General features: G+C 45.1%; 1 pseudogene; it reads left to right on the top strand.

The window, feature by feature from the left end:
* Positions 1–1,519: 1,519 nt before the first annotated feature.
* LOC136471960 (respiratory burst oxidase homolog protein B-like) lies at positions 1,520–4,236 on the top strand (annotated as a pseudogene).
* The last annotated feature ends 3,725 nt before the right edge of the window (positions 4,237–7,961 follow it).

Here is a 7,961-nt window from a genome sequence, read left to right as displayed (position 1 = left end):
CGGCAGCGGCCCCGGCGTGCGGCCTCACCTAGGGCGTGGTGGCGCAGTGGTGCGGGCTGAGGGCGCAGCGCGGTGGCGCAGCATCCTGGCATCATGGCCTCAGCCATGGTGGGCTCCCACGCGGAGGCGGCTCGGCGGTGCTGGGTGAGTGCTCTGCCCGGCACGGTGGTGCGTCGGTGGGGTGGGCCCCATGGTTGGACGTGTGCCCAGGCGGGTCCCCCTCTCTTCTATGCCTGTACGACTGCACCATGGGCTGCTCACTGGTGGCTGCTCTGGTGACTCCACAGCCGGATCTGGTGCCTCCATGCCCGATCCGGTGCCTCCATTGTCAGATCCATCCATCCTGGTAAGTCTCCTCGTCTCCTTTGTTCTTGTTTGCTCGCTTCTATTTTCTTTAATTTGCATCATGACGCACCGGGAGGCCCAAAACCGCGGCGGCCTCAACACACAGGGCGGTGTGGGAGCCTCGCTGGTGGCCGCGGACGCGGCTGCCCCGCCGAGATCCGCCCGCACGCTGCCCCCGTCGACGCCGAGCTCAGCAGGAGGGCACCGCCCCTACATCAGGTCCCCTCCCCTTCATCTTCCTCTCATCCTCTACACTGCGCATCCTGTGATTTCTGTAGCTTCCGATTTGGTGTGTGCAGTTTCATGTTTTTTGGTGATACAAATGTCCTTTGCAACATGTGCTACAGATTTTACCCAACATATGGTCCTATTTTGTAATAGGGGCTATAAGAAATTAATGTACCAATACCTTTAAAACAGAACATCCAGAGCAAAATTTTTTTTATCAGATAAACACATTCACGGTTGGTTTGGATAATGGAAATGTAGTTTGAAACACGTTGCTACTGATGTATATTGTTGCCTGATACATGGTGTGAATCTTGAAGGTCTCTCTGACCTGTTTGGATCTCTCCAGGTTACACCCAGGCATGCTGAAGAGCAGGACAAAAGAAGTGGAATTCTGCACTGATACGTCATGGATCATGTTTGCTCTATCCTTGCTTCCTTTCAGAACATCCCTTTCCTAGGGATTGTAGTAAAAATTTGTCATTCGCAACATATGTGGATCCAGTCTGACTTTTGCAGAGAAGATTGCAGCAAGCCAAATCGTAAATGTCCTGCAAAATATGTTATCTGCTTTATGTGGCATTATTTATCATGGGATTCCTTTTCTAATGCAGAATAACTACAGTGCTGTGATCTAGGGGCAGCATGAGGTACCGCTGTTTATGCAGGCTTAGATTTCCTTTAAGAATAATCTCATCTAGGATTTTGTACTGCACTTTTTAAGCTTTTACATAATGCTTACTGTAATATGGGCTATAAGAAGTTTATGCATCCTTAGATTTCACTGACAACTCCTAATTTACACACATTTAATTTAGTGTCATGATTGTGCAGTGCACGCTTCAACTTTTAACTAATGCTTCATGTATTAGGTTTCTCGCTGGGTCCTTCTACAATTTACAGCGGCATCAAGACTTCCTCTGGTGATATGCTTACTGTTAATCTACCGCCGTCTGTATGAATATGAGCCCTGTTTTTACTTAAACATTCACAATAGTCTCTACGCAATGGCCTGCACCCTGCCTCAGATCTCCATAAATTGTTTGCTTTGCTTACTTATGTCAATCCATAAAATTAGTGTCCTTTCTTTAACTGAACTGATCTTTTTTGGTAGGCGCCAACTCTACCTGGTATTGCCAGTTATTTCTGTGAATGTTCTCCTTCTATGCTGAATGGCGAGCCTCAGGCTGTGAACCTACCTATAGTCTCTTCCTCTATTGGTGAATGCGGGACTAAGCTTTGCATAAATAAGTTCATATACACACTGCTAAAAAAAAGTATAACACATGCTAATGTGCTGCTAATGAACAGTAGGGTTTAAGTTAAGACTATATGTCCTCCGTTAGTATTGAACATAGGATGCGCCTTTCCATTCTGTGGGAGTATCCATTCCAATTGAAACATAGTTTTCTTTTTTTATCCTAGAGGACCAATGAGAGTGGATTGTTAACCTTCCCATCTGATAGTTACGCTTACTAGTGTGGAAATTACATTATGTAGTATGTATGGAATTATTGTGCAGGTAATAGCAGCAGGTGTTGCAATTGGTGTTGCTTTGCATGCAGGTGCTCACCTGACATGTGATTTCCCCCGGCTGCTCCATGCAAGTGATGCTGCCTATGAACCAATGAAGCCTTTCTTTGGAGACAAAAGTCCATCAAATTACTGGAAATCATTACTTCCAGAGCCTTTCTACCATTGCAGACCTGGATGTACCTTCCTGTCCCTGTGCTCTTGTATGTAAGTGAGCGAATTCTTCGGCTATTTAGGAGCCATGGTGCTGTTAGGATTCAGAAGGTACCTGCAATTCGGTTCCTTTGGTTTTGCCATGTATTTTTCAACTTGCTTACGATGAGAACAAAGCAAAGCTCAGTTAGTAGTAGGTGTGCTACACACCCTTCCACCCAAGTTTTCTGTTCAGTTCGAATTTCGGTGTCTATTTCCTTTCATTCTACAAAGATACCTACTTACTCTGTAGTGTTTTCATTTTATTTATGAGAAGTCATTTTGAAAATTTTGGTTTTCCTTTTTGACTTCTAACTTTGTGCCCTCTCAGTAGGTTTCGGTATATCTAGGGAATGTTTTGGCTCTCTATATGTCCAAGCCACCTAGATTCAGGTATCGGAGTGGGCAGTGTATCTTCATAAACTGCCGTGCTGTCTCTCCATATGAATGGTAGGCAGTTACACCCTTCATCAAGGAAAGTGATGTACCTCGATTATATGATCAGCAGATGACAGGAGTTCATAATTTTCTTCTCTTGCAGGCACCCATCTTCCATTACATCAACACCAGGCGATGATTATCTTACTGTCCACATTCGCACAAGGGGTGATTGGACTTCACGTCTTAGGGCTGTCTTCTCTGAGGTAATTAGTCTCGTAGGTTCTGAGTTTTTATTGGTCCAATAAGCCCCTTCTAGAACAAGACTCAATAACTCTTGAGGATGATGAACACAACTTGTGAAATTTGTTATTTGTGAACTTCGATATCTGATGCCATTGCTTTTGTTGTTGGACCTGACAATTATGTAAATATGTACCAGGCATGCCGTCCTCCAACTGATGGAGAAAGTGGACACCTCAGAGCTCACCTTTCCAAGGGGATCACTGAGAGCAACGCCAGGTAGAATTTGTTTGATTCGTTTTGAAATGTAGTACAATAAAATATACATTTCTTAGATTCATTTGACCCTGAATTTTGACATGCTCTAGGTTCCCAAGACTCTTAATTGATGGACCATACGGTGCTCCGGCACAAGACTATCGGGAATATGATGTGCTCCTGCTCATTGGACTAGGCATTGGAGCCACTCCATTGATTAGCATTGTGAAGGATGTACTTGACCACATTCAGCATGGAGGATCTGTTGCAGGCATCGAGCCTGAGGGCAGTGGCAAGGCCAAGAAGAGGCCATTCATGACAGAGAGGGCCTACTTCTACTGGGTGACCAGAGAAGGGGGTCTTTTGAATGGTTCCGAGGGGTCATGAATGAGGTGGCTGAGAAGGAGAAGGATGGAGTCATTGAACACCACAACCACTGCTCGAGTGTGTACGAGGAAGGGGATGCACGGTCTGCCCTCATTGTCATGCTCCAAGAGCTTCAGCATGCGAAGAAGGGCGACGACATCTTGTCTGGAACTAGCGTGAAGACGCACTTTGCGCGACCCAATTGCCGAAGCGTCTGCAAACATGTTGCGGTGAACCATCAGAAACAACGTGTCGGTATGTCGCTTTGTCATCTTCATATCATGTCGGAGCATTCTATGTCATCTTCCTATTGTTTCAAAGCACTAGAAACGTCAACTGACTTCATCATCTACTAACATCTACTTACTGTTTAGAAGTTCCCTGCTGCGGTGAGCCTCGCCTTGTGCCACAGCTTCGGCAGCTTTCAGCAGACTTCACCCACAAGACAATTACAAAGTTTGAGTTCCACAAGGAGAACTTCTGATGGCATAACTGGAGAAGCTCTGGACGTGGTCCTCTAATGATTTCAGAATGTAAATTACGAGGGTTGTAATATATATACAAGTAGAAGAATAAGACGATGGGAGTTATTTTGTTGTGGATGTCAAAGTAGATGAAGTGTCTTTGTAAGCATGCAACCTTAAAAGTGTTAACACATGGAAACATGACATTTCGTTTTAAAGCTGGTTTTGACAGGTCTGTTGTGTTATCTGCTCCTGTTGGGCATACCTTGCTTCTGTCTTAATAGCACCGCCTCTATAGTGAAGATCTAAGGAAGGTATTCACAGCACAAATGAGTCAGTTTCACTTATGATCATGAACTCCTGATGCTGAGTAGTTAGTTAGTTAGTTCTGTATTTCTTAGGTTGCTTAAATTGGAAGTTGCGGTGCTGGTGCTGCACATTGTTTGATGTCTCGGCATTTCAAAGCTTGTGATAGTGAGCAGTGAGCGTATACCTGAACTGCTTCATCCATACTGACGTGCTCTACATTTATGTATCCTTGATGCAGAGGTGGAAGATTTTGCTTAAGGAGATAAGAAGCCTTTCGACATATGTAGGATGCAGTCATGGGTTGGCTCAAGAACTTTCAGCCTACTTCTGTTATGCTGTCAGATGTAGCTGAAATCTGAATTCTATAATAGAATAGGTGTTGCTGCTCATTGCTGTAGCTGGTAACCCCAGCAGACTTATGTACTTGTTGCTTTCTGAAAAGCAGAGGTAAAACTCGTTTAAGAAAAAAGATGGCAATGACATCCACCAGACAAATATTCCTCACACGACCTTCAAAAAAAAAATTCCTCACACCAGGGTTGAATTTCTGACACATTGTATTTATCCCTGTATTCAAGTGGTTTATCTTCATGTGCTTAAGTTAGCTTGTATCCGTTTATGATCTTCTCCTTACTCTAGACTGCGGATCTGGAAAGAAGAAATGGAGGAGTTGATACATTTTGAAAACATAAATTTTATAAACTACCAGAAGAATTGTGATGCTATGGCAGTAAAGTGTATGCAGCCTGCTAGTGGTTGGGAGATGAAAAGGTGTAAACATGATCCTGCTTTTCGATTAATCTCTTAGTTGCAGAGGTATAAAATGTTTTTTTGGACGAAACTGGAGGGCCTTGCCAGGCCCTACAGGCGATTTATTAAAAATAAGCAAGGAACAAAAGAGTCCAAAAAACAGCCAGAGGCTTAAGAGACAGAAAGAAAAGAAGAAAATAAGGGATACAAGGGAAGTTACTACAGATTCTGGATCCATAAATCAAAAGTTAAAGCGTGCCTAGACCTTATCCTTAGGGATAAGATCCCCATTTCTTTTTCAAACACCATCTTAAATGTTAAAGTGCAGCATGTCCGAACTTTATTTAGTTATTACTGACAAGGAACTCACATGGATACCCAGCACTGATACTATGCTAGCTACGTAAAAACTTAACCACAATGACAATTGCAGAGGACCTCGCATCACAATATAGCTGGTATAGGAATTGTGCCGCTATTTCTTTGGTGGATGTAAGAAATAACATAATCATATGTAGCCAGGTTGTGGACAGGCCCTATGCCCTCGAAATTTGAATAAATCCGCGAAACTTGAATATTTATTCAACTCTTCTTATTTCAACAACTATCTCAGGGCCTCTCGTAGGGTAGTGGGCGCATTACAAGGATATACAATATGATTGATGCCACCATAGTAGGAATTAGGATACCAAAGATGGTCATGGTGAGCTCATCTTCATCTAAGCACATCTTGAAAGTGTCAGCTTCTTGCTTCTGACAATGTACTCCGGCTCCTACTTGATGTTTTCTTCGATAGTCTCCAGCTTGCAGCACTTCTCTCAAGCTTTTTCTTAAAATATTGAAATAGGTTGGCATTTCAATAGGGGGCTTATGCGAGTGATTAGCGTTGAGTGTCCTGTTGTGAAGGAGGATATAGGCGATTGATGGCGGGTTTAGAGGGTGGGTGCGCGCCATTATCGGTGGCACTGAGCAGCATTAAGGGCAGAAAGAATTAGGTTTGTGGGGGACAACAGCGGCAGCATCGGGCCAATGGAGGTTACATCACGAGCGGTGCGAAGTGCGGTGGGTGGCGGTGCAGAAGAGACAGCGGCGTGATGCTGAGAGGACGGCACTAGTGTGCGGGAAAAGGAGCATGGGTGAGTGGCCACTAGCGGTGTGCGCGGCTTTAGTTTGCATGCGGCCTGCTGTGCGCTTTGCTGGTTGCATGGGTGTGGAGTAAATGTAGCTAAATCGGCCGCACCCAAGCAACCGGGAAGTGGAGGCGGCGTGGAAGAGAAACACTGGCGGGTAACGAGGTGGGGAGAGCGTCGGCCATGGTGCGCTCCCTGCGCGAGCTTGAGTGGAGGGAGGAACCAAAAGAAGAAAAAGGAGGGGTCCGGTACGAGGGCGAGGGCGAGAGTCGAGAGCCGACAGGGTGCGGGAAAAGGAGAGAAAAAGGAACTGTCTGAACACAGGTGGGTCCCGGTATCGACAGCGTCCGCAGGTGTCGATGCGTGCGTAGCGCGGTCAAACCGGACACTGGGATTGGGACATTGCGTCAGTTTAGGCGTTTCGATCAGTCAAAACTACTCGAATAATAACTTTTCCGCACTCGCCGTCCTCGTGCACTGTGCGTAGCTCCTTTTTTGAACCTCTGGTCCGCTCTTGATCCTCGCCCTCGTCTCCGTACTGAACCTTCCCTTCTTTCTCCTTTTGGGGACATGGCCGCCCGCACGCCTCCCTCGTCGAGCGAACCCTCTCTGCTCTCCTTTATTCCCCACCTCCGCTCGCTTACGCAGGGAGCGCGCCATGGCCGACTTTATCCCCACAGCGTGAACCGACAGTGTATTCCGTCCATGACGTCTCCACTTCCATTGTGTTGCGCCCCATCTCCGTTCGCCGCTATAAGATGCCCTTGGTCCTTGCTCTTCTTCTTCATCCCCACCCCTCTCGAATCCAAAGCAGAGGTACGAGATCCAGTCATCATTGTTGAACTAGGTTTGTCTGATAGAGGCGATGGTGTAATCTGAGAAGAAGGGGTCTGGTTTTCGAAGAAGTTCAAGTCTACCGTTGGTTAGTTTGGTCTTAGGGTTCACGATGTTTTACTTCTCAGTCTCCTGTTTTTGGATCTGTTGGTCATACGCCATGTTTTGGATAATCATTATCTTGTTGTTTCTCCATTGCCCTCACCTATCCCGACTTCTGGAGTAAGGCTTCGTTGTCCTAGGTTGCTCTTAACCATGTAACTTTAAACCCCGGTGTAATTTAGTGTTCGACGTCGTGTAATCTTTCGTGTAATTTCAGATTTACGAAATATGTTGTAGTTTCGCCTAAGGAGAGTGGATCCTAATTCGCTCTTTTGTAAACCCTTGTGTTAGAAGACGTACTTGTGTTGTAGTTTTTGCTCTTTCCACCTATAATGTAATCCTAGCCAATGTTGTGCTTTGAATCTAGGTGTGTTAGTTGCTTGAGCCCAACTCCATCAAATACTTCTTTCCACTAACATGTCATTGATTTGCTGGCATAGAATAGGCACCATGTAATGACAACCAACCTCTATGTTCGTTTACAACATTGTAATGAAAAAAGCCAGGTTACCTTTTCTTCCCATATTTTCCCATTTAATGTACCAAATAGACCAACCTTTCGTAGCAGCACGATGAGGAAACATATTACACATATGAGTCATATTTCCCAAGATTTTTCCTATACCAAGCACATCACCCGCAGCGAAGCGCGGGCAGCAGCTTCAACATCTCCTTTTCTCAGGTTTTATGTCATTGTAAAGACTTGTTAGCTCCTTGCTTTTGTTCGCTCTGTTCAAATTACCCTGATTTCTTCTCATTTATTCAACATTTTCCTGAACTGAAGCTACAAGCTTAAGAGCAGAGCTGAACTTGGTGGATTGCAAGATGT

The sequence above is a fragment of the Miscanthus floridulus genome, chromosome 8 (genome assembly GCF_019320115.1).
Source record: "Miscanthus floridulus cultivar M001 chromosome 8, ASM1932011v1, whole genome shotgun sequence".
Taxonomy (NCBI): Eukaryota; Viridiplantae; Streptophyta; class Magnoliopsida; order Poales; family Poaceae; genus Miscanthus; species Miscanthus floridulus.
Note: the sequence above shows the minus strand (reverse complement) of the source record. Positions and strands in the feature narration are given on the sequence as shown.